Source organism: Polyergus mexicanus, unplaced genomic scaffold, assembly GCF_030449975.1.
Source record: "Polyergus mexicanus isolate NDT 795.1 unplaced genomic scaffold, iyPolMexi1.0 SCAF_9, whole genome shotgun sequence".
In the NCBI taxonomy this organism is placed as follows: Eukaryota; Metazoa; Arthropoda; class Insecta; order Hymenoptera; family Formicidae; genus Polyergus; species Polyergus mexicanus.
In genome coordinates, this window is record NW_027223329.1 from 9,736,794 (window position 1) to 9,762,827 (window position 26,034).

Sequence of the window (26,034 nt, forward strand, 5' to 3'; positions counted from 1 at the left end):
GCTATTCGATAAAATTTGCCTTGTTGCTAATTTAATTACTAAAAGCCCGAAAATTCATACCATTGACAGAATATCTACCCGATCGAATTAAATCGATACTATCGGTGGGGGTTTTTTTTTCCTCCCCCTAAGATGATATCGCGGGAGCGATGAAAGGGTACTTTATAAAAAATAGCGTATTTCTCTCTCTCTCTCTCTCTCTCTCTCTCTCTTTTTCTCTTTCATAAGAAAACTTTGCAAATTGCAAGCGACGTAAAACCAATTTTTCGAATAGACAACAAAGTGTGCACTCGAAACTCACACTCGATGAGAAAAACGATTTCTTTCGTCTAATTCTCCTTCTCTCTCTCTCTCTCTCTCGATCTTTTCCGTGGCTCGCTTCTCGTCGCGTGCCGCATTTCGCGTGTTCGGACGCGCTTTAAATTGGGAGCCTTTTAAAACGTGAGAATTATTCAACGCTCCGCCGCTCCGCGTTACGCCTCTGCCGTTTGTTATTTCGCCTCTCTCTCTCTCTCTCTCTCTCTCTTTCTCATTCTCTTTCTCGCGTGTTACCTGACTCGAGTTACGAGCGCACGCCGAGAAAAATGTCGCCCCGTCGACGGTACGTTATGATTATCCATAAGGTATTAACTCGTTTCGTTACTCGATTCTTCGTATCGTAGTCGTACATGTTCAGTGTAATTTTGATATTTTATTTGATAATTTGATATTTCAATTCCGCGATTATAATTTCATCGCGAGATTTCCAAATAGTCGCGCTTTCGATTTTGAATTTTATTTACCGGATGCGCGCGTATTTGTGTACGCACTCGATATTAATATGTAATTAAAATCAAATGATTAGCATCGAATGTGCGGTGCGATTTAAACAAAATTATCGTATTTTGTACGAGGGTGCCGTTGCCTATCTCCACGGCTTGGCAATCAGCGGCGAACATTCGTTGCAAATTAATGGTAATCCGAACAGCTGCGAAACACATCGCCATGGTAGAAATTCAAGCTGTTATATTTACGTTTTGTAATAATTTATTCAGTCGTACGTGTTCCAAAGAACTTGTACTTTGTGCGCGACGCGTGGATAAAATAAATTCAAAGAATGTGTGTAAAAATTAAAAAATACTATTAAAAAAAGAGAGAGAAAGAGGAAGAATTACGCTGCAAAAACTACGGGCCGACGTGAAAATAAAAATCACGCAAAACTGTCGTAAACAATGGACTCGTTGTTGTACGTAGCTTTTCTTCAATGTTGATTCGTATAAATACATTTATTTTAATTCCAGTCTGTTTGCGCAAAAACCGAGCTGTTTTTTAAAGCTGTATATCAATTTTCGATTAGTTATTACTCTACGATAATATTATATATTATAGAATATGTTGCTTTGTCTCTTTCTCTCTCCTCTTAATAAAATATACATTACAAATATATGTAATAATAATAATAAATTATTTTTATAAAAATATAGACTCTATATATAATTCATACACACAAAAGTTGTAAGATAGGCTAATAAAAAATTCTTTTTTTCCTTCGCGAGAAGAAAACGATACGCAAAGTCTTATAGAGAAAAACCTTAGCGGTGATAAAATTAATTTATTTTGTAATTTTCTATATCATATATGTATTAATATATTTTAAAATGTAATTTTGTATTTTATTCATTAATTAAATTCGAGGTTGCAAGTAGCATCGTACCTTAATGTCGATTACGCAAAGTCGGTCTATGCTCGAATTGTCCGTTTTAATTGCGCGACGACGAAAAAGAAATGACGAGATGCTGAATTCACCGCTCGAACGAAATAGTTTTGACAGGTTGTGCCGGCTGTATTCGTTCCGTATACGAGCCGAGTAATATACGAGGGAACTTTTTCACTGCCTCAGACTTGCAACATCGTGTTTAAAGTAGAAAACCGAGTGACTTTCTTCAAATACATTTCTACGGGCCGTATCATCCAGAGCTGCCTTAAGGATTTTTTCGCGCGAGAATATCCGCGAAACGTGCGCTGATTCGATCGGAGAGATATCGTGTCGTTAAGAAACGGAAAAAATTCGTTTTCATTTCAAAATTGTCCTGCGCGTTGCTTAAGACAAGAACAATGTCCGAGAATCACTCAATATTCGTCTCACATTTTTGCTTTCCTCAAGAATGAAATCAATTGTAAGTTTGGATACAAATTGTCAACGTTACTCCGACGAGATAAACGACTAACAATAAGTACTTAGCCCTTTAAAAAAATCAAGATGTACTTGAAAATTTCGAAAGAAGAGATTCGAATTATTGTCTCTAATACTTGGCTACTCCAAGCTCGCCTATCTCTTATGCAACGGAAAGACGAAACACCGAGAGACTTGGCGCGCCGGCGCGCGCAAACACGACGGGAGGAATCTCTGTCAAAAAGCGTCGTCCCGAGGGGCGATTTTCACGGCGCGACCGCAACGATTCGTAATCATCGCGTTCGCGGGCTCGTCCAACCGCAACCAAGAACCACGCCGTACTAAACTCGCGGCACGGGCGGCGGAATGGTTTTGACACGCCGCCGGCTATATCCGCTTTTCCGCCGAGACGCGACAGCCGCGTGGGGCGCATGTGCCGATATAATCCACGTTTGTGCCATTCACCTATACACGCACGCACGCACGCACGCACGTCTACTGCATATGCGACCTCGACCGCGAGAGATTGGCGGAGTGCGCGATGGAGAAGACGCGTTCCGAGAGGACTCTCCACGTCCGTGGGATGTTTCGACTCGTAGAATAGGAGGAAATGCAAAGGGAGAGAGGGGAGGTCACCGCGAGGACTGTGACGTATGGTCAGGGTTCGCTTTTGTTAGGGAAGAGAGCAGCATTTCTCTTTTTAATCTCGTGTTAAATAATAGATATAATTAATTTTCCATATTAAACAAGTCGTGCAATTTTTTATAAATTTGTTTAAAAAAATGTTTGAATTTTCACAGATTCTATATTTTTATTTAACAATTAGCTAATTTTTAGATGTCAGAATTAAAATTGGATTTTTGCCGACGAAAATCTTGATTCGCCAAAAATATTGAAAATTGCAAAAATAAAAAAATAATTGCTTAATGTATTAATAAAACAAATGACTTTCTTAAAATCAGATTGATTTTCATCCAACAATGAACCAGCGTGATTATCATCTGGCGGAAACAGCCGCGCGTTAAATACGCTGTAGAACTATTGTAGGAATCGCTCGGAGTATTGCGATTAGCGTGCCTCTATTAATATTTACGCGCAATAACGATTGGATGTACATTGCAGCCATGAAAGTTGCATGCGCGCACGAGTAATAACACACTATATGTATTGCAATCATAAATTATTAACGTAATAGACCATGGTGATTCTACGCTCAAGCAGATATTGGGGCTAATCCTCTAACTTGAACAATTTATACAACATCCCGTGTTTCAATATTTTAATGAGAAAATATGCATATTTATAATATTTGTTAAATGCCGAATTGAACCTTCTGTGCAACAGAACGATGTAAAATATTAAGAACAAGGAATAGAGAGTTTGTTATAAAATATTTACTCATAGAAAATTACGCGCGAATAAAAAGAACTGTTTTATTTATTAATCCGAATCTATCCTTTAATTAATAAAATAGCCGCGGAATTAATTTTTTTAGTAAATTTAATTTATTAATAATAAAAGAGTAATTTGTCAAGGAAAGATAATTTTTCACGATAAAATATTACAACATCTATTAATTTTAAATATCCAATGCGCCCACCCCTTTTGAGTAAAGACTCCATGATCGAGCTCGCTGTTTCAGCGCGAGAGCTCAGGAACTTTTCAATCTCGTAGAAGATGGGGGGTGGGGGGGGGGGAGCATGGAGGGCGCACTGTCGTTGGCATGGGATTGGCACAGATTCGAACTTGATCGAACGGCAATTACGTTGATTGAAAGGCCAACACGAGTGTCGCTTGCGTACCCAGAGAACCGAGGACCTCCCTACCGCCCCCCCCCCCGATCACCAGTTGTTCACAAACACGTCCTCGTTCCCCTGTCGGCTGAGAACGAGGAAGAACCGAGGCGAAAACACATTTCTCAAAACATCCACAAACAATATCTCGAGATCTCGTTATTTATTTCTTTCGATACAATCGAAAGTTGTCTCGTGTATTTTGGAGATTCCTCTTTTGAAGAGATTAATATATTGAATTTAAAAAAAGAATAAGAAACTCTCTCAATTATCAACATATTTTTTTTTTTTTTTTTTTTTTCTAACAGATGAACTTCATTGAAGGACTTTGCAGGAATATAAATGAATCTTTCTAAAAAAAAAATAAATTTTTAATTGTCGAATCTTCCTCAAAACTAATTTAAATTATGAGAATAATTAATTTTGATGATTTGGTATAAACTACGGACATTGGAATAATGCTATTAGATTATCATATCGAATTGATTATATCAAAACGCAACGTGGAATTGTTTATCCGATCCATATTAATATTCGCCGATAAGTTTAGCTTTCCATGGCATTCGAACGATTGAGATTCGTGGGACGAAATACGATGGAACAAGAAGGGGATACTGCTGCGCTTTCGTTACTCCGGAAATTGCATTTCTGGGTAATTGGATGGGGCGGATGTTTATGCGCGGAATTACATCGCCACGGAATCTGTCGTTTCAAGATGTTATTACTTAATTCGCATCGGTATTATTTTCGATACTTTCCGATCGCGCTATCGCATCGCCGCAAATTACTGGGTAATCTTGCAAAAATAAATCCTTGTCTTAAAATATTGCAAGGGACAAATCTGCATAAAATGTTCTGGAATAATTGAAAGTTCTTTAAGATTAAAGGACGACCAAGGGAAAGTAGAGTGAATTCAAGAGCGAAAAAGTGATAATTGCAGAGTAATTCAGAATTAAAATTTTTAAAAGCTTCGATTTAATTATAAAGCATAAATAATAAAATTCTATTTTCATTTAGTAAATTTTCATTAAATTTTAATTAAAATTTGAGTTAAGATTGAATTAAAATAAGTTTCTTTCTTACTTATCGTATCTTATGCTTTCGCTATTAAAAAATGAATTTTAAATTTGTCTCTGTGAACGCTCTATATATAAAACCTCGTAACCAGGAGATATGATTATTTTGATCGCCTTGAATTTTTTTTTTTCCTCCATTTAAACGATACGATATAATAAATATTTCATCACGTTAATCAATTTAATCAATCAAAATTATTCATTATCATTTTTTATTTTCGATACAATATAATGCCCGTAGAATTGATGCGACATAGTAGCATAATTTCGGATCAAAGTTATGTACTTTGTGCGAGAAGGGTCAAGTTCTCATGATAATATCCAAGAGCACGTTCGGGAGTAACGAATTGAAGATATGTCGTAGCTTTAATTGATGGCAAATTCAGTGTTCCGGATCAGCTGTTATCTCGCAAAGAGAGACGGTGAGCCTTGCTCACAAAAACGATCAATTCATCGAGGCTCATCGATTTCACGTAATATCCAAGTATAAAAGTACTTTATTCGATCGTTTGAGAGAAATCTCCGTTATCAAACATTCTTTAGTAATCTCTCTTATAAAATTTAAAAAAATATTTTCAAAACTTTCTTTGACAAAAAATTTAATTTTCCTATAAATCATTAAAAGAAATAATCGGCGTTCTATTGTGTAATCTTTATCTATATATATATATATATATAATGGAAAAAATTAATAATTAATTCATATATTAATTATAAATTATAATTTCATAATTTTGATAATTAAAAGAACAAGAATTTCAAATTCTATATCAAATGTATTGCGTTTAAGCAGTAAAATTCAGTAAATTTATCATTCTTGACAAGAGGATTGAGATTGTTGGAAAACGGATCTTCAAGATTCCTGCCCTCCCGTAGCCCTTGCTCGTGTTCCACCCTCTATCGAAAGGGTCTAATTCGGTTTTCGATGGAGGGGACGATCGGATATATAATTCGTTTGAAGTTTCAATGCTATTTGCGTGGAAGAATTTTTTTATGCCCGTCACCCGCGGCCTTTCGGGGCGTCGCGTCGCTTATGACAGGACTAATATCCGGTGTCTGACGCAAAAATCCCTCGTTCCTCGTCTGTCTTTCATTCCGAGTGAAACGAGAGATCGGCTTTGCCAGACCAACTTTGACGACAAACCAATACGCGAATAAACGTGAATTTCGACTATCTTTATTTAATTATAAATTGAATTCACAAACATGTATTTTTCTTCTATCTCAATTTTTTTTTTTTTTTTTTCCTGCGCGGAACACCATTACGGAATATTTATCGTTGGAGATATTTAGAGAACATTTTAGAGGATATCTAGCGTAAACTATAATGCAACTGCGATAGTAGATCTACTAATAATAACCTTGTAATAGCCGTTGCGAAGGAGGGTTTTGCTACCATTCGCCAGGCGAGGCAGTTTGTGAACAAAATTAACGCTCGATTTCCGCGATCGCTGTAAGCACGAACCTGCGTACGCGGCGACCTTTCGGATAATCCCGATACCGTGTATAGGGGAACCCACCTATCAAACTTGTGCTTGCGTAGTTACTCTCTCGCGTGGCTGCGACTAGATGCGAGTAAGCGAGTAAAGTTCGAGAATAGACATTTTGGAAAAGTGGCGCGCGAGCTGGTTCACGATTTATGATAAGATTTCGTTTACGGATTTTGAGCGCGAGACGAATCTGGAGAAAAGTCTCGGAGAGAAGCGCCGTTTCGGAAAACGTAACGACTACGCTTAAGCAACTAAATAATGTCAATGAACGGGGATAAGCGTGAAAAATTGTCGCTCCTTCCGAGATGATGGAAAAATCGTGAGGATTTTTGATAACGCGCAGAGAGCGAGAAGAATCTTTACGAAATATTTGCGCATCCGATATATATATATATATATATATACAAACTTGTATAATACATACAAAATATATACATATATGAAAAGAAAAGAAAACCTCCGGAGAGAGAAAGATCTCCTGCAAGGATTCTGCAGAGATGCGGAGGCTACTGCATAATTCGGGTGTACGGCAGAAGCGGAACTATGTTCATGAGAAAAACACGAGAGTAACCGTGGAAAGCAGCTATTTTCTCTCCTTTTGCCTTTCTCTTTCTCTCCCTCTCACTCTCTCTTTCTTTCAAGCCGAGCTCTCTCTCTCTCTCTCTCTCTCTCTCTCGAGAACCTCCGACAGAATAACTTTAAAACGGCCGATATAATCGGATTAGCAGATGCGCAGCGAGCTGGCGCTGTTACTTTAGCTTAAACTCGACGTTACGTCGAACAAAAATTTGCCCTCCGCGTGCTGAAATAAAAAGTAGCGAGTACCGTACGTGCGCTACGTTTTCATGCAAGCTCTCTCGCGCGCGCGCGCAGATTTTCCTATTTTCTGATAATATATTGTATTATAATTCGCGTATGTCTCTCATTGCATCGAGATCACGCTAATAATATATGTACATCATAAATAAAACGTTAAATTATTAATATGCAATTTGAGAAATATTTTCTCGATATTTTAAATGCAATTTTTCAATTATTTATCCTACTCGGCAAAAGAAATGTCAAACAGATCGTTCGCTTTATGCAACAAGCTGCTACGAGAGAAACGTTAACTACGATATCCAGCAACGATGAAGAATAAAACGCATACCAAGTGTCTCTTCGCTTTGATAGAATGACAGATGCCATCGTTACTGTAATCAGTCGAGCTTTCTAGACGACCCGTAGCGTAGAAAGAAAGGGAGGAAGAAAGGAAGAGAGAGAGAGAGAGAGAGGAAAAATTCATGAGTGGCGATGCAATTCATAAGTATACAGGAAGTTCTTGTTATCTTCGTTACACCGCGATTACGACATTCTGTATCTACTCTCCCTGAGAGTTCTTAATATTTCTCTCTACATTGCATCGCATAGCATACATCGTGAATGACAAGAGCTGATTTATATCATGAAAGGATTTATTGCGCGTAAATGTTTGTATACGCGATATCCTGAAAATCCTACGTAATATGATATTAACTCGATAATTTCCGAAGAATTGGTGCAAATTTTTTTCTATTGAAAAATTTCTATACCTCAATATTGAGATATTCTGCTGAATAAATTCTTTGTTGAAATAAAATACATTTGAAATTACGCGAGAGATAAATTGAAATTAATCCATAATTTAATTCGCCACCTTAATTTTTCATCTTAATTTTTAATATTGTCTTACGATTACTGGCAGAAAGATCGTTCTTCTGAACTTCAACAGTCTCTTCTTGCTATCGTTGTATAAATTCTCTGGGACACTCTATATAAGAGATCGCAATGTTCAAATTCTTTCACATGACATTAATATTTTTGTTTCATTTCGTTGTTGGTTTTAAATATAGAATACGCTACGTTCTCGTTCTTCGTCATATGATTGCGAAACGCCCGAGGAAAAGCAAAACTCGATTATTTTCGGGAGAAGATCGATTCGACCCGATCGTCTAAAATTTTTATTGCGTTTACAAAAGTGATTGGAGAATACCAAGCCCGGGTTAAAATCGTAATGATCTTTCTTGTGTCGTGCGGCAAAACGATAAAAGTTGGCAGCTGACGTACAAGACGTCCCAGATTCACTAAGGAGTCTCTTTCTAGTCACGGATTTTGCATCAAATTTTATAGAGACGGCTATTCTTTCCTCGCGAAAACTTTGTACGAGGCCATCGCAAGTTCTTAATTTTCACCATTAAATTACCTTGACAGTTTAAGCCTTAAACTAAAAACTTCTCTTAAGATAAAGTTCTGTTGAAATTAGCCGGACTATCAAACTCTTATCTACTAACACCTTCAATGGCTGACTCGGCAAAATTCCTTAATGTTCCAGATTGAATAACCGCACGAGTATATCGATATCTTCGTTAAAGTAACCGACGTTCTTTTCTCAATTTCTTTTTTACCGTCTCTCTATTGAAAGGATATTCAATGCTTTTTACGTATACTATATTAGGTATAATTGCAACCGGGCGCGACGCGACTTGAAGAGAATCAAGATACGTAACCGTCATGGAAAAAAACGAGGCACGTCGATTGAAATGTCTCTGACAATCGAGCGTTACATCGCGTTTCGTATCCTGCGCGATATTATTCTCGATTATGAGATATACCGGCATTTTTTTCAGTCTCTCTCAAGTTTTTCCAGGCGTTCGTTAACGTTTCGATTATCTACGTCGCGCCTGCACTCGCTCGCAACGCTGCAGTTTTTCTTGTCTTTTCAGGCAGCGTATACATAAAGCTCAACGACGCGAGTTTATTTCTTTCTACCTCTTTCTCTCCCAATCCCCACGCTTTGTCATCGGAGCGCTTTCTCGCTTCTCGGTTCGAATAAAGCATCGGGCATATAAATAAAGAGTCGAAATAAAGCTATAATGTACGTGTAAATTTTTCGCATCGCATCGATTCGCACGCCGTTCGGGGAGGTACGCGGCGATCGGGAACAATAGTCGTCGATTTCGATAATTCACTACGGGCTCATTGACTCGATATTTTATCTCGGCTCTCTTCGTTAGTTCCTTTCATGCAAAATAATTTCAGAGCGACGTCGTTTATCCGATTCGGCGTAAAGTTTTTTCCGTGAACAACAGCCCATGCATTATTAACGTTGGATACCGGCGCATAACGTCAACTATCTCGTTGACGTTATAATAAAATAAAAATCTGGAATAATTTATTTCAGAATTTATCTCGGATATAATATTTCCATAAAACGTTTTATACGAAATGCAAATATTACAATGTTAATCCATATCGGTCGCATTTCTTATGCTCCAACAGTAATTCATCTGTCATGAGAAAGATTACGATAATTAAGTCTAAAAGGGATACGAGTCTTTAAAAAATATGAGCAAAGGCTGGCTGCGTACAGGTCCAATACTAAAATTCGTGTTTTTTATCCGGCGGATTTAATGCATTGAAAGGGAAAAAAAAAAGGAAAGAGAGAAAGAGAGAAAGAAAGAAAAGAAAGAGAAAGCGCGAAGGGACGAGAGACGCGACAACGAGTGGGGATCGGACGGTTCGGATAATGTGCGCGAATAAATGTATATTTTTTCGCGAGATTACTGTCGTTTTTCAGCAGCTGCCCAAACCATTCTTGCGAGCACGGCGACAAATGGCATCCCTGATCGTCCATTGGCGCTAAAACTGCGCGTTTTGTCTCCGTTACAGATGCGCGTGCATCGAAAACGCAGTTTCGTCGGAAAAGCGATCATCGCGAAAATTATTTCCCCGCCGTGCTATTAATTGCTGCTGTATGTCTGGAAAATTCATGCGGTAAAAGGAAAAAAAAAACGCGAAAAAATGTGCCTCCAACAAGAATATAAAGAAGCGTATACGTTGGGTAAAAAAGTTAATATATAACGATTACAATGGATAAGATTGAAATATTTCCAGGTTAAATACGGATGTGTGTAATAAAAGTGGCATATCGACATAATTATCATATCTCAGACAAAAATTATAATCGAATAGTATAATCGCGTTATTTTAACTTGCGCGACGATATTTATTCATAAATTATTTTTAATTATATATCGAATATAATCGCGCATGGTATAATTAGAATTTATTATTACATTGTAACTGCCAAGAATTTGTGGTAAACGTTGAGGAATAATGGTGATGGCAAGAATGTCTATACGCGAAAGATATAATAAAATAATATTATATAATAAAATAACACACGCACACAGTTTTATTGCGAGACGATAAGACTCACGAATGCGCGAGCGATTTGAATCATCCTGAGAAAAAGATTCAACGACCAGTCGCATATATCGCGTATCGCGTCGTGGAAGGAAGTAAAGGAAGTCGGCATGAATAAAAAAAAAGGGGGGCAAAATGGAGAGTGGAAGAAGACAGAGCGAGATGTGTAAAAAGCTGAAACTATTATGACAATCGTAAAGAGAAACACACGCCTAACGCGGATCACGTAGTGACGAGTCGAACGGCATAAAGTGCAGAGCAAAGTGCATTGCCACCGTTAGCGGAGAAGCACTCTACCCGCATTCTTTATGCGTATTCGTAACCGTTTTTCTCGCTTCAAAACACGTGCGAGTGTCGATAACTTTTGTCGCGCTCGTTTTTATTACCAGGTATCTCGTCGCCTTTCGTCATCCTTGCCCTATTCGAAAACCGTTCGCGACAACCGAAAATCATGTAAAGGAAAAGTTTCTGACGGTAGAGAAAAGCGCGAGACAGGCAGGATAGACAGTTTTGAGACACCGCGCGAACCACGATTTCCTTCTTTTCAGAAAGAGATGCATATATTTACATAATTCTAGCTTACGTTATGATAGAAAATTATTGAGCGTGTAATTCAAAATAAAATTATAATATAAGGGTAATCTCTGTCTGGAAAACTGTCTCTCTCTTATATAATTTTCATTCAAAGTCTAATACTTTCGTTTAATATTTTTGTTATTAGATTATACTAAAAGTTTGAACTTTTATAATAAATTTTTATAATATCAATTAGAGAAACAAAAGCATAACAAACAAAAGAGTTGGTAAAATAAAAGTTAAAAACTTATTAAATTTAATGTAAGCGATGAAAATTTTGCATATAATTAGTTAATTAGAATGATTACAGAATTATTTTATAATAATTTCTTTTAAAAAACTGAGAGATGTAGTAACGAAAAATAAGAAAATTTAAAAACGATAAGTATCTAGCGAAAAAATAATCATTACGTTTTATTTATTTCGGATATTGTATGCAAATGTAATAAACGATAACATTTAATTGCTTATTTTCGTAATTTCGTAAACGCGCGGCGTAACGAAAAGATGGTAGGGAAATTAATAATTAAAGAGAAATCAAAGTAAAGCGAGAAAGAGAAAATATTTGTAAACAATCTAAACGTCAAAAATGATCTTAAAGTTAATATTTTACGGTTCAAATAATAAAGCAATACACACACGGTAATGTAACGATATAACACTTGCAATAAAATTCAGCTTCTGCCGGCAAGTCAAAGATGATAACAATGTAACCGCCGGCGATAATGGTTTATCGACAAGATTATATTATAATAAGCCGCGTTCTCTCTCTCTCTTTCTCTCTTTCTCCTGTGCACTTTCACTGTCTATATCGTATTCGTATCGACAACGATAGCGCGTCGCCTGAAGGAGGCTCGCGAGAAAACTGCACTCGGCCCGAGTGACTCGGGTCGAAAGGCCATCGGCCAGACAACCTATCTACGAATCTGGCCAACTACTAACACTAAGTGGCCCATCCATGGACCCAGACAGCGATTGGGCTCGCGTACCGTGCACACACGCATTCTCTCTCGCCCTATCTTTATTTCTCTCGTACATGCGCGATGACGCACGAGGGGCGACCTCGTATATCGAGGAGACACACGACACACGACTGCCATCGGTGTGCGTTACAACGAACGGGTATTTCAGCATCAGAAGGGGAGTATCGGTTTGCCGGCGAAAGAGGATGCCGCGCGTAACGCGAACGTTTGCGAGAGTGAACGAACGTTTCAAATAAACCCCACCGCTTCGTATGACGCAGATCGAGTAAAGACGAAACGTAAACAAACTGAATACACAAAGTGCTCCGAGATTGGCGCTAAATATTTTCCATCCCTTTCGTTACAACGCGCGGCGAGATGTCTGTACGAATATTTTATAAATATTTCCATTTGAGTTATAAATTCTCTTGCCAGACATTTCGATCGGAAATTTTAATAGAATGTTTGAATAATAATAGAAAAAGATGGAACGCGCGAATTATAATTAATTTATTTTTTTCGGAAATATATCTTTGTCACAGATGCGATATATATATACAAATGTTTACAACAAAACGCACGTGGCGCTACGATATTCAGCACCGAAAGAATTAAAATTCCGTCACGTGCGTACTACGAGTGCCAAGTGCATATAGGAACCAGTTACCGAGTGTGCTGGTTACATAATCCGCAATCTCGGTCTAAACGTAGAACAAGCTAGTAAACTGGTCGGTCATTCATGCCTCGCGAATGCAAGATACATTCGACGGGAGTAAACGAAATCTCACACGATCCAACATTTGTATTTTTATATATTTTTTTTGTTAATCGGAATAATTTCTTGGTCGAAAATTTTCCGAGTTTTAATATCACGTTGGTTAGGTGGTAAAGTGATACGAGACACGATAAGACTTAATAATCGATAAAAGTTAAGAAACTATGTTACAAAAATATAAGATATATAAATTAAACAAATGTGCCCTCTGGATATATTAAAAATAAAAATTTCAAAATTACATTTTCTTCCTTCTTTCATAAGATATAAAATAATTCACGTATGAAATTATGATCGTATTAGACATGTCAGACATATATACCATCTGTATTCATATTCATACGCAATTCGTGACTCAGTTGAAGGTCTGTTAAGTATTCAAACTGCTGTATATTCAAGTACGACTCGTTTGGCGAATAAACTTGGAGCGAGGAGAGCAGAAATCTGAGTTGGCGCGGTGTGTAGGAAACTCGGTTGTAGTTTCGACGTAGAGAATCGACTGTCAGGAGAGTTCGCTAAAATCTCAATGGAAATCGGCAGAAGTAGGCGATATTCGCGCGAAAACATCGCATCGGGATGAGAAAAGTTCGCGATATTTTCCAATGAATTTTCGCGATACGAATAAACAGGAAAGGGTTAGAAAAAAGTTAGAAAAAGATCGCCTGCCCGCGGATAGTCAAAGTTTCATCAGAGCAAAACTACAAGAATATAATTATATATATATATATATATCCCGCTCTTCGAGGAATGAAACTTGGAGTTAAAAACTTTGAATCCGAAACTTCAAATTAAAGCTTGCCTTTAAAATTCTTCAATTAAAACTTGGAATTAAAAGCAACGACTGCGGCGAAAACGCACGAGCAGCACACACGGTGTGTGGTCGCGCGGTTTCTTCGCCGAATGATAACTCGCGCGTTTAATTACCGCAATCGGTATGTAGAGCGGAGCTTCGCGCGAGTTGACTCGGCGACTCGGATATGCAGGGAACACGACGTTCCACATACATTGTGTATGTGTATCGTTTACACAGGCAGTCATTCGCGTCGCTCGAGAAAGGCGCGCGCGCGCACGCGGGCAACGTTAATCCAGTAGAACCGGATACGTAAATGGCGCGTCGGCGCGCGGTCGTGTTTCCACGTTATTTCGGTCGTTACCGCCGGCGAATAGTGTAATGTCGCCGACGACTGTTTGCCCGATGCTACCCCAAATTTCGGGGTTCGAGAAGCCGCGAAATTCGCCAAGGAATTGGGTTGACTCAACCGAACTTGGTCGAGTGCGCCAACTCGCTCGCGAATTAATAATGGTAACAAGTTGAATTAGGGTAAAGTTAATATTACATCCGATGGAGGAGTCGCGTGAGAAGACAGAATCGATGATGCTGCATTCGTGAATTTATAGTTTCAACGCGCCCACCCTTGATTCCTTCAAGGACCAGCGCGTCCTTAAGAACTCGCCAAAGAGCTTGAGAACTTTGACGATGCTCTAACTAAATCCGAGAAGCATTACGGCGAAAGTGCGAAAAACGAGGGGATGACAAATCGCAGGAATCGACGCATGTGCAAGGGCCCGTCATCTTCTTCGAGCCAGAGTTTTACACACGGAATTTATCAAATCTCCCTCTTTACTTTTCGACTTATTCTTCTGCAAATCTCCCGTCGAAACCAACAATACGACTTAACATACAAATTTTCGTATTAAATATTTCGCAAAAGCATTATTCAAGAAGAATTTGTATTATTTTAGCGATAACTTAAAAAAAAAAAAAAATGTGTTTTTTATTCGCATGCTTCTTTCATTGTTGCAATAATCTAAAATATGCAACAATAAAAATTTTCCATCGGATAATTTATTTTTTATCGTAATTGTTTTTGGAATTAACGATTCGATTATAAATATCCTCATGAATGCGACGTCAAATTTTATCTGTCGAATACTTTTACACTGCGCAGAGAACCCGCGGTATAATCGTCTTACACGCTTATGCAATTCCGACGGGAGTTTAAATAAAAAAAAAAACGCTTAAAAAGGCGGGAAAAATTAGTTACGAACAAAGACGAGATGGTGGCACGAGCGAGGTATGCTGTCGTTCTCCCTTTTACATAGTTTTTTTTTTTTTTTTTTTTTTTTTTTTTTTTTTTTTTTTTTTTTATAGTGCAAGCTTAGCGCATGCTTCGCGCGAGCAGGCGAGGTCGCGCGTCTGGTGCACAAGTTAATTTTCAAACTACCTCGATGCCTGGATCCTTTGATGCATTTTGATCCTTGACGCTGTAAATATCGCAGCGCGAAAAAGGACGGATAGAAACAACAGTTGTATCACTCGGACGACAAAGTTAACGTATCCGCTACGCACATTCGTGTTTCCCCGACAAAATATTTATGACATTCATTTTCGAGAAAGGAGCGAAGCTGCACGCGCGTGCGTGTGTACGTATACACCTGTGTGTTGGCGCGCGCGTATAATTGAAAATACGCTGTTACAAATTCCCTTTAAACCAAATACCGAGCTCTCGGTCGCGTTTGCTATTCCTTTTTTTTTTCCAGCGACGTTCGTCGTTGTCGAGCGTGATAAACGCTCCTGTATCGTTTGCGAACAAACAGCTAAAATTAATTATTCGAAGGCATAGGGAATTATAAATAATCTGATTTATTCTCGTATCATTACGCGTTTGATCGTGCTATTGATTTCGCGTCAATATTCCGTTCCTAGGTCGTTTTTGTGAACGTAGCACGCATTACGTGTTGTTTGACTTGCAAAATTAATTTCACTTTATTCGATGAAAAATAATAAAATCACCAGATGTACGTAAATATATAAGAAATATTTATATTATTTATTTTACATATTTCTCAATTCATTTATATGTATATTATTTAAAAAGAAATTATTCATCCTTTCTCTTCCCTTTACTTCGTATGGTCATATGTTTCATCGAGTAAATTCAAATAATATAGGAAGAGAGAAAGAGAGGGAGGAAAATTTGGCAGAATCGCTGAGAAGAAAGCCCTCCGTCATCGAAACGCGGATCGGAGACCGAAGATGAGTAGTTTACAGGCCGAGCATCCGGCTAACAATCACCGCGGCCATTTGGCAACACGTGCATCCGAACAAGATCGCACTTAACCGGTACATGTCCCGAGTTCCCACAAAGGTCCACCGGATGGCTTAACGCGCAGTCGGAAGACTGCACTGTCTATAGTCCCCCTCTCGAATAACGGCGGGCGCCGTACGAGAAATCACAGCGGGGGACAGGATAAAGCCAAAGACCGGCGGCGCAATTGCAGCAGAGAGGAAGGTAGTAGGGGGATAGTAGTTAAGACCCGAGATTTATTTGGCAATTTGGCGCGAGTCCCCGAAAAGGCTTCCTCGCGGCAAAAGTTAGCGAATTCTTTCGGGTCACTTGTCAAGCGAAAGAACGGCCGGACTTTTCGCGACATTTTCGTCCGAGCAAGGAAGAATCGGCGAACCACTACTGACAAGCTTAATCCGAGACATCTCTAAACGTTATCTCTAAAAGTACAAAGAATACAAACAAGTAGAACAAGATTATTCAAAAAAAAAAAATTCTTACGGAGATAGACGCGTTTTATCTTTTCCTGTCGTCCGTCTTATTGCTTTTCACGATAGCGTAATACGATGCGTGATATCGCGATGCGCATCCGGCCGATGCGATCCTTTCTCTCTTTCTCCGTGACAAAAGATTATTAAACGTCACAAGGTTTTCCTGCAGGTTGGAAAACTCGGGCGGACGAGTGAATCGCGTCAGTTTTGGGATGAAAAGACTCCCTCTCTCTCTCTCGTGCAAATATGCATATTTTACGGCGATCTTTAATCTCGCGTGGATCTTTCATATTTATCATACGAATCGTTAATTTTGAAGAACGCAACTCTCGGAGCAACACACACTCTTCGTCACTGATATACTTGATTGATGTTGAAAAGCTTTGCGATAAATATTAGTCTTTGATTAGAATTTTTCGTCGGCGAGACATCATTTTTTACATTGGGAGAAACTAAACTTAGAATTATGCAAATAAAATCAAGAACTTTTATTTCACAGAGCAAACAAGATTCTCCGTAAAAAAATATGAATAGAAGGGAGAAAAGATTAGCGGGCGGCGAGGAAATTTTCAAAAATTAATTTAATTCCACGGACAACAAGCGATACGCCCATCAAATTTTCGTGCAAAATACGCAAGAATTGCTTGGCTAGCAATTTTCAGTCGAAGAAACAGAGTTAGAAAGAAGAAACGGTAGATCAAAGAGTATTCCGGAGTACTTGGAACGATGCCACATATTATCGATGATCGAAAAGATCGGGCCGACGAAATGAGCAGAACGGAGGCTTCGTCGATCGGGTTTCAGTCGATTCGCCAGTCATAAATCGTCGGGTAAAAAAATTCGCTGAGACGAACGACGTCGGAAAATGCCGACCATGAGAAAGAGCGATCGCGGGCGAGAAATAATAATCTGACAATATGGAATCGTTATTAAAGTTGTAACGACTTCTTCCGGATTTATGGCCTAGATCAGATGTATAGAAAAATCATTTTTTTTTTCCCCCTCTAAAATATGTAGCAAGAAATAAAAGGTCTCTAATAAATGAAATTTAGAATTTAATTTACAAGTAACGGATCGTATCTTAATCGTCGATTTGAAAACATTGTAAATATAATTGTTAATTCAGAAATAAAGATTTTACTCATCTACGGAGAATATGAGAGCCTGTTATCAAGACAGAGTGTCTTTGCCCTTTCTGCGTTTAATGGTAATGCTAATGATCGCGTAACGATTTTTCTTTCACGATGCACACAATACAGTTGTCCTCGCGTTAAACAAACGACAAAGCAACGCGACTGGATCGATAACCAATATCCAGAGAAACTAGATCCCTTCTCGTATAGAAAACTACTTTTCTTCGTGTACAGACACCCCTTGGATGTGTCGTACTCTCGCGTCTCGCCATCATAATCCGAGGCGTTCCATTTTCGTAACTTTGCATGCGCGATACGCACGCCTCGATACTCGCGATCTCGAGGCGTATGACGAGGCGACTTTTAATATGCAAATTATCCGCGAAGCTTGCGGCCAAAATTGTATTGCACGTCCGCGCGATAAAAAACGGTAATTTTACATTATTATAGCAATGAAATAGGATAACGACCTCTTATCAACGAAATACTTCATTAGAAAGTTAGGCGTTAGTGACGGGACCGAAATCAGATCGATGGGGATGGCGAGGTGGTATACGTATATCCCATGTTATTGAACGCGCGTATAAATTATGCGAAAATGTACATGACCTAACAACGCGGATACAATTTTTTGCAGCTTTCAATCATACGAATCGGCCTCGTTACTTTACGCTTTGCAAAGAGATCAATCGCTATAAATTAAGTCAAAAAAAGCGGCTGTTTCGCGATAATCGCGGGAGATCGAAGGGATGAACAGAGAGTACGCTTTAAGACCGTATTTTATGACGAAGGCGGTATAAGCGAGCAGGGATAACTGGCAGAGAAAGAGAGAAAAAAGATGAAAAAGAGAAGACGGGCTGTGCCGGAAAGGCCGGACGAGCAAAAAGAGATCGCGATGTAATTATACGGGTGCGATGATACGAAGGTCTGCTCGAAAAAGCAAAAGTAATCGGCCGAATCGATAGGCGGATCTCTCTCTTTCTCTTTCCCACATCCACGCGATCTATCGTTCTCGATTCTTTTTCTTCGCGGTTCCCTTTTGTTCACTCTCTCCCTCTTCTCTCGCCCCGCCCCACGTAACGTGCTATATTCTGAATTCAACTCAATGTACATATCGATGTATGTACGTAAGAAAATTCTGGTCACACACGCTTTGAATAGCTTCATATTTCGCTCCGATAAAGAAATTCTTTAATACCGGTAACAAGCGAATGCGAATAAGCTTTCTCTTAATTTTTTTCAATGAGACGCGTGAGTTCGCACGAGTAAACCCGAAACGATCGAATGATATTACTTAATCGCGTTACTTTCAATTAGCAAACAGGTTTAGACTGTAATAAAAGTATCGAGAAATATGATACTAGCACCGATAAACAACATTCTCTACACGAATAAATGTATGGACGATAACAATAAATTCTACGTTATTACTAGCGGAAAGTCGTAATTGCTCGGTTGTAAAGTATCAAAATCGCTGTATAAATATTAGTACTGATTTGAAAATGGCTAAAAAGTCGTTTTTTATCGCGCAAAAAATATTTCGCAAAATGGGAAACAAATAATTCATTAAGCGAAACGTAAAAAGTTTTTTTTTCCGACAAAACTGCTTCAATTTCCATATTATCCAATTCCATTATACTACAATAACGCCCGTTAACAAAACTTTTATATATATATATTATATATGTGTGTATAAAATACAAGAGAATTTCGACAAGAGGGAAAATCCATGGCGATAATTGAGCTATCAATTCCCCGGATTTTGCCCAAGGGGCAGTCCTCCTCTATTGTTCTCTATCTCTCTCTCTCTCTCTCTAACTGTGATTAACGAAATCGCATGCCGTTCATTAGGAAGATCTGGCGAAACTATTTCTCTGAGGTTTCGTACCGACACGGCTGCGCCGTGAATTTCATCGTGATGCAGTTTCAAGCGCGGCTCGAGCAGACAAATGCATACATAGCTCTACGCTCTGCAATTTTACGACGAGGTTCCAAAGGGACTGTTTAAGTCCCGTCATTAAGCTCGTAAACACGCTCCTAATGCTACGATACAAAGACGACGAACGTACGACGCAAGCTCAAGCTGAAAGCGAGCTGATGGTACGCTTGAAGAAATTGTATCTTACGCATGTATAAATGATTACTCTCTCGACTATCTCGGTGGTTTTTTTTTTTTATTATTGCAAATTCAAAGAATAAAAAGTTTTGCCAATAAAGAACTTATCGTTCGTAAGAAAAGGGACAGTTTAATCTTTTATATTCAAGACACAAAGAAGAGAGAGTAACGAAAATTATACTTTACTGCATATATGTATTATATCTGATTAAAATTTTTCATCAATTTCTAATTATATGTTTGGCTAATTTTAATTTTATCCCAAGTCATTATACAAATCAATCAATACGTTTTAATCGTCAACATGAAAAAAATTTATATTAAATTACACATTAGATTCTATAAGATTGTAAAAGAAACGCACGGTCGTGCGTCGACGGGAAATTGTGGTCGTTAGAAGCGGTCGTCGAGTCCGTTAACAATGCAACAACAATCGTTAACTCGAAATACGTGTCAGAAAGTAGGTTAACTGTAGTGGATACTACAGATCGCTCGAGAGTATCCCAGGCATTCGCGGTCGGCGTTTCGAGATAACAAAACGCTACACGATACCTGAACGTTTCTAATCGTGACAATGACTGTTTCTCTTTGCGCGAGAGCACATCCAATCTTTCGATAAGGAAACCGCTTTACGCGCAGTTGATAAGGACCCATCATCACCTCTCAGCGATCATCCCGTTCCATACCCGCCGATAAAAATGATAAACAACGCGATAGGTTGTTTCCTATTTTTCGTTTAATCGCCATCTTTCGAGCGTGTAAATTTAACAACCATTTTATTAATCGTGTATTAGCCAACACAAATTAGTACGATAAATTATCGTACGAGATATATGACCCTGCGATTATACTTGTCGCATTAACGGGCCCATTAAAAAAAGAGGGAAAGAGGGGAGAAGGAAAAAGGGAGAGAAGGGGGAGATTCGATATGAAAATTATGTCCCGGTTAAATTACACGACGGCCAAATGACTCAGAACCGCCCAATTATCCCGCGGCGCAATTACCACTATCTCTCTCTCTTTCTCTCTCTCTTTCTCGATTAGGTCTCTGTTAGAATTCCGCTAAGTTCGAGCTAGGACTCCGTTAGAGAGAAATGGGTTACAACAAAGTTACTCTCGATTAAATCTGGCACGATTTTCAGTAGGAGAACTAAATTGAATCCTATGTTTGAACATTAGTCGTCTTATACGCGCTCTTAATTAACACCTCTAGTCGATGTAACCTTGAGTCCTAATTATGTACTATTAAGTTTAAGCTACGATTATCAGGTTATACAATTTGATTTAAGAAACAAATAAAAACATGTTTAAAAGAAGATTTTTATATAATATTTTATACACTGTATATTATAAATAGATATCGTGTGTGTGTGTGTGTGTCTGCTTGCTTGAATTAATTTTATACATATGTACTTTATAAAGAATCTTGCAAATTAGTATTCATAATTTTTTACAATATTACACAGGTTTCTACTGAAAATTTTTCTCGCTAAAAATGAATATTATTTATAACGTGGCGTATCGCTCTCGCGATGAAAAAAAAAAAAAAAAAGGATATACATGTTTTGTATTACTCAAAAGTTACCGCATTTATCGCGAACATCCTCGGCGATGTTGCGCTCGCCTCGAAATGTCTAGCTTTCGTGGCGTGACTCGCGGCTGTAAATCAGTATCCGCACCCTCCCTACGGCGACGTAACCCCCATCGTAATCCCCCTTCGTCCCGGAACGTTATAAATGCCGGTCGTACTTCATATGCATGGCGCGGCGCGCAATAAACGTTACGTCAACCGACGGCGGCATCAACGGCAAAAGCAGGATCTTTGATCCCGAGTTCAACGATCAAAGAGCGAATTTCCCATGTGAGGCCCAAAGGCCATTTTCATTACGTTGCTCTATAATCCGATTTCTTGATAAAACTATAATGGAATCTCCCACAATTATTTTTTATCGAGATTAAAAAAAGATTATTATATACAAAGACTCGAGAACTGCGAAATGTAAATCAAATCAAACAAAGCCGATAAAACAAGATACGAATATATATATATATATATATATTAAAAAAAAAAAAGATCTTTTTACTATCTTTATTTTAAATCACATCCGACTCAAAGAAAATAACAAAAAAAAAAAAAAAAACCCGATTCAAAATTTCAATATACGTAACTTTACGATAGATTCCTTGAGCAAAGAAATAAAAAGAATATTTCGCATGAAAAGTGAAATTTATACCGTGAAAGCAATTGTATACGTGTGTAATCTCAACTTTTTTTCATCGCTTCGGCGTCACGCTAAATTATGTCAAGTTTCGCGAGTCCGTGACACGCGATAGAGCGAGGTTTCACGAGCGGGTTTCGCACCAACGTTGCGTCACACGAAAGTTTCGGAGCGATTAATGCATTCCTTGATTATGACGTCTCGCTCGGAAATCATCGTCAATTACATTTTTCTCCATTCCATCGCTGCAATTTCTGCATGCATCGCTTTATTTATGACCCGGACCCGCGCAACCGCCGACTCTACGACCTCGGTGCACGCGGAACAAGAGAAAGAAAGGGAGAATCTGCCAGTTCAACGGCAATAAAGATGTTACTTTTCCACCGCCTAATAAATACTTATTTACATCCCGCTACATTTTTCATTCTACCGCCTCCTCGACCAGCACACACAGCTTTCTATACTTAATGATTGTATTGTGCAAGGAATTAAAATTGAATGTAACTTTTGCACGCGAATCATTAGTATTCGACAAAATACACGACATGAAATGGAGAAAAAATTAAAAACCTAATTCGTCGGTTATTGCATCAATTTATATTTACATTTTGAAACTTTGACCGAACAATTAAATGAAAGAGAGAAATTTTATATTAAAATTATATCCTTATAAACTTATTATACATGCGAGGTACGTATTCAAATTGAATTCAGATAAAAAGACGGTCTCGTAAATCGAGCTTCTCTCCGTACCGATTATTAAATAAATTATTTCAAACCGCTGTCCCGGCTTCAAAAATGACAGTTCTCCCGTTAATCTGCGACTCGCAAACTATTACCGAAATATTCTACGTGCTCGTTTTTAGATGCGCAATCTCGTTGTTATCTCTCAGATGCTCGCGGTTTCTACGGCGTTAGCAAAGATGAAAAAAGAGAAAACACTGAAACTTTGACCTAAACTAAGGTAACTTCATCCGGCGATTAAACCGTTGTCAGAGGGTGAAGCTCGCGTTAAGTATTAAAGCTCCTTTAAAATTATGATTCCTTTCTACGCTATCCTCTCTTTGCAAATAGCTCAACAAAACTCTCGTAATATAATCTTCCTTAAATTTCCATCCTTTATAGAAATTTCATTTTGACGAAGCAAGGGCGATGTGTGCAAGTACATTATATTATCTGCAACCACGAGATGCATCTCAAGGATTGTATTTAATCCCGCTTGCCATTATATTGGCAAAATATCTTTTTCTTTTAATTATTTCATATATTACATGCAAAACTCATCAATAATTCATGTAATCACGATGATGATCGTGATAATTAATTTTGTTATCGATGAGAAACATTCTATACATTTGATATATATGTAAAAGAGCAGTCTATTATGTATATTATATTAAACATTTAATTTATAAAGACATCCGTTGCGCATTGTATCTCCTATATATATTGTATATACAATGATAATGCAGCTTTTACATGATCCATGTTGTACTATCAAGTATCGAATGGTACGTCAATATATCGATCGATATCATCATGTTTCATGGCACAAAGATTGTTGGCGTCATTCGAATAGGAAGAGCGGATTTGTGTCTCTATGGTGGATGAGATGGACGAAATCGTGATCGACGCGCCAACATTGTCACCGCGTGGGTGAGAGAAGAAAAAAAAAAAAGAATGAAAAATCGTCGCATGTACGGTAAAGCATCATACCTGCCGTTTCAACATTGACAATGGTAGCCTTCGGACGTTCCTCGATACGCGTCTGTTATATGCGAGAATAAATCACATCGATTATTCGTTGCATATTCCAAGCTGTCCGCTTTTTCTAGCCCCGCTACATTAGTGCGTAAATGAACCTTGAAAAAGATTTGTATCCGAGCCTAATCGACGAAGAATGTGAGCCGATATAAAAAATATACATCTCGTTCTTATTTCGACACAACAAACTATTATCATTCGAGATATTTTACAGGATATTATTTAAAAATTATTTTTCGTTTCGCCTTGTTTTTCTATCTAAAAAAAAAATATACATGAAACTCGTCAACAAGTTTACACTGTATCGATACAAAGTCTCAAAGAATTAAACACAATTGGGAATATGATATTATCTCTCTACCTTCCCAGCATCGTGCAGCGATCAAAGAAATTCCCTTTTACGTATATCTGTTTACGCAGACGTAGAGCTCAAACGCGATGAATAAGTAACAACGCATCGGTTTAAATAGAGAGACGCGCGCGCTATTTCTGTGCGGGTTAAAATGCTTTTCCCGATTTACGTGAATGAAATGGGGAAACACACAGAACGATTCCACGCGATTTCCATTCGCATTAAGGAAGGAACGGGAATCGATCTTCAGAAGAATCAGAATTTAATTTCATTTCATCGCAGGTTTAGTAGTACAAGTAAACTTGATTTTTGGCTACGCTGACAATCTGACGGATGCATTATCGATGCGACGATAAAAATGCATCGCACGAATATAAATCGCGGTCGCGATTCGCCACACAAAGCTGTCGGATGCTTCCGTCCCGTCCATTTTTATCCATTTTCAGTTCGGAACGGGAAAAAATCGCGCGACGCTGTTCGAATATCAAGAATCGTACATTGTGCTTTATTTCTAAGATAAACATACAGTCGCTCTTGGTACCGATAAAATTGCATTTACGATAATGTTAAAGATTATATAAGAAAATATAATGCGTGCTATCTTAGAAATAAATCGCTCTTATGTGTTTACGATACTTCTGCATTTGATAAATAAAATGATTTTTTCCGTTATAGAAAAGAAGGTGAAAATTTTAAGAATTAATATTTCGATAATCAAGATTCAAGAGAATTTACATTACAAATTAATTTGATATTAATAATTCAATAATAAGATTTTCTCTTTTATTCATATTCGTATAAACTATTTTATCAAATAATCTTCAAAGATATTTAATCTAATTTTTCTCGTATACATATATATCCCCCTTCGTTTCGACAAACATTATCCCGATTTGCTAACAAACACTTGTATTAAAAAGATATATTTAACTGTAACTCGTTTATTTATAGCCAATTTTATATACCGACGTTAGAGGAAGAAGAAACAGTCTTGATTAATTCGCATTTCGGTCCACGTTAATTACATTGAGTGAGTAGAACAAGTGGGAAGGAAGAGCTAAAAGTAGTTACGAAGGGAATATGCTCTGCCAGAGCGAAACGAGGACAAGAATCCCAAGCTTCACTCTTCCACAGAAAATAGTATTAAAAATATTTTATTACAATTTCTTTAAATCATATCTGCTAATAATAAATAATATTTTTATATATAATGGTGACGTTAATTTTAATTTTAACGTGGCAAGAGCTACAAATTTAAAATATGACGAGAAAGAAAAACATAATCCTTTTCTTGTCAAAATTTAACTTTTGCACACACACTGTATTCTTTTGTCTATAATTTCTCGCACATCCTTATGTTTTATTTTTATATTTATTCTTGTAGACATATCGCGATTATAGAATCGATTATTTATAAAAAATAAGTTCAACGATGAAACAATATAATGACGTACGAAAAATTATAGATAGGAGTGTATACGCAAGTGGAGATGCTGAAGCGCCTAGATGAGAAAAATAACAAATCGTGCAGCGACATTACAACGGTAATGTAACCTTAAAACGACCGCGCGAATGGACCCTCGGTACTGGGCGATACGAGATGAGACTCGGCTTTACGAGCGGAAGAATGTAACTTTTCATTTAGCGTCCATTTCATTTCATAAAGTGTAACGAGTTTCGCGCGCTTGTGCGAGATCCGCTCGTAACTCCATCGTGAAACCGAAACGGAGTTTGTATCGCGCTGGCCAGTCGTGACGCGTTCATGAGTCAGCGATTTCTTTTTTTTTTCCAAATAATGAAAATACACAATCGTCGAGCGTGGGTTTACATTGCGTATAAATCA

General features: G+C 38.0%; 1 protein-coding gene across 4 annotated transcripts in view; it reads right to left on the reverse strand.

The window, feature by feature from the left end:
• Alpha-man-iib (alpha-Mannosidase class II b) overlaps positions 1-26,034 on the reverse strand; it is a 119,995-nt gene that overhangs the window by 67,313 nt on the left and 26,648 nt on the right. The window contains exons 1-2 of one of the 4 annotated variants that reach the window (XM_070301794.1): positions 2,246-2,498; positions 1,694-2,137 (exon numbers count right to left, since the gene is read on the reverse strand). The exons of 2 other annotated variants lie outside the window; for them this stretch is intronic. The gene's annotated coding sequence lies outside the window, so the exon portion shown is untranslated. One more of the 4 variants, XM_070301795.1, reaches the window with a different exon arrangement.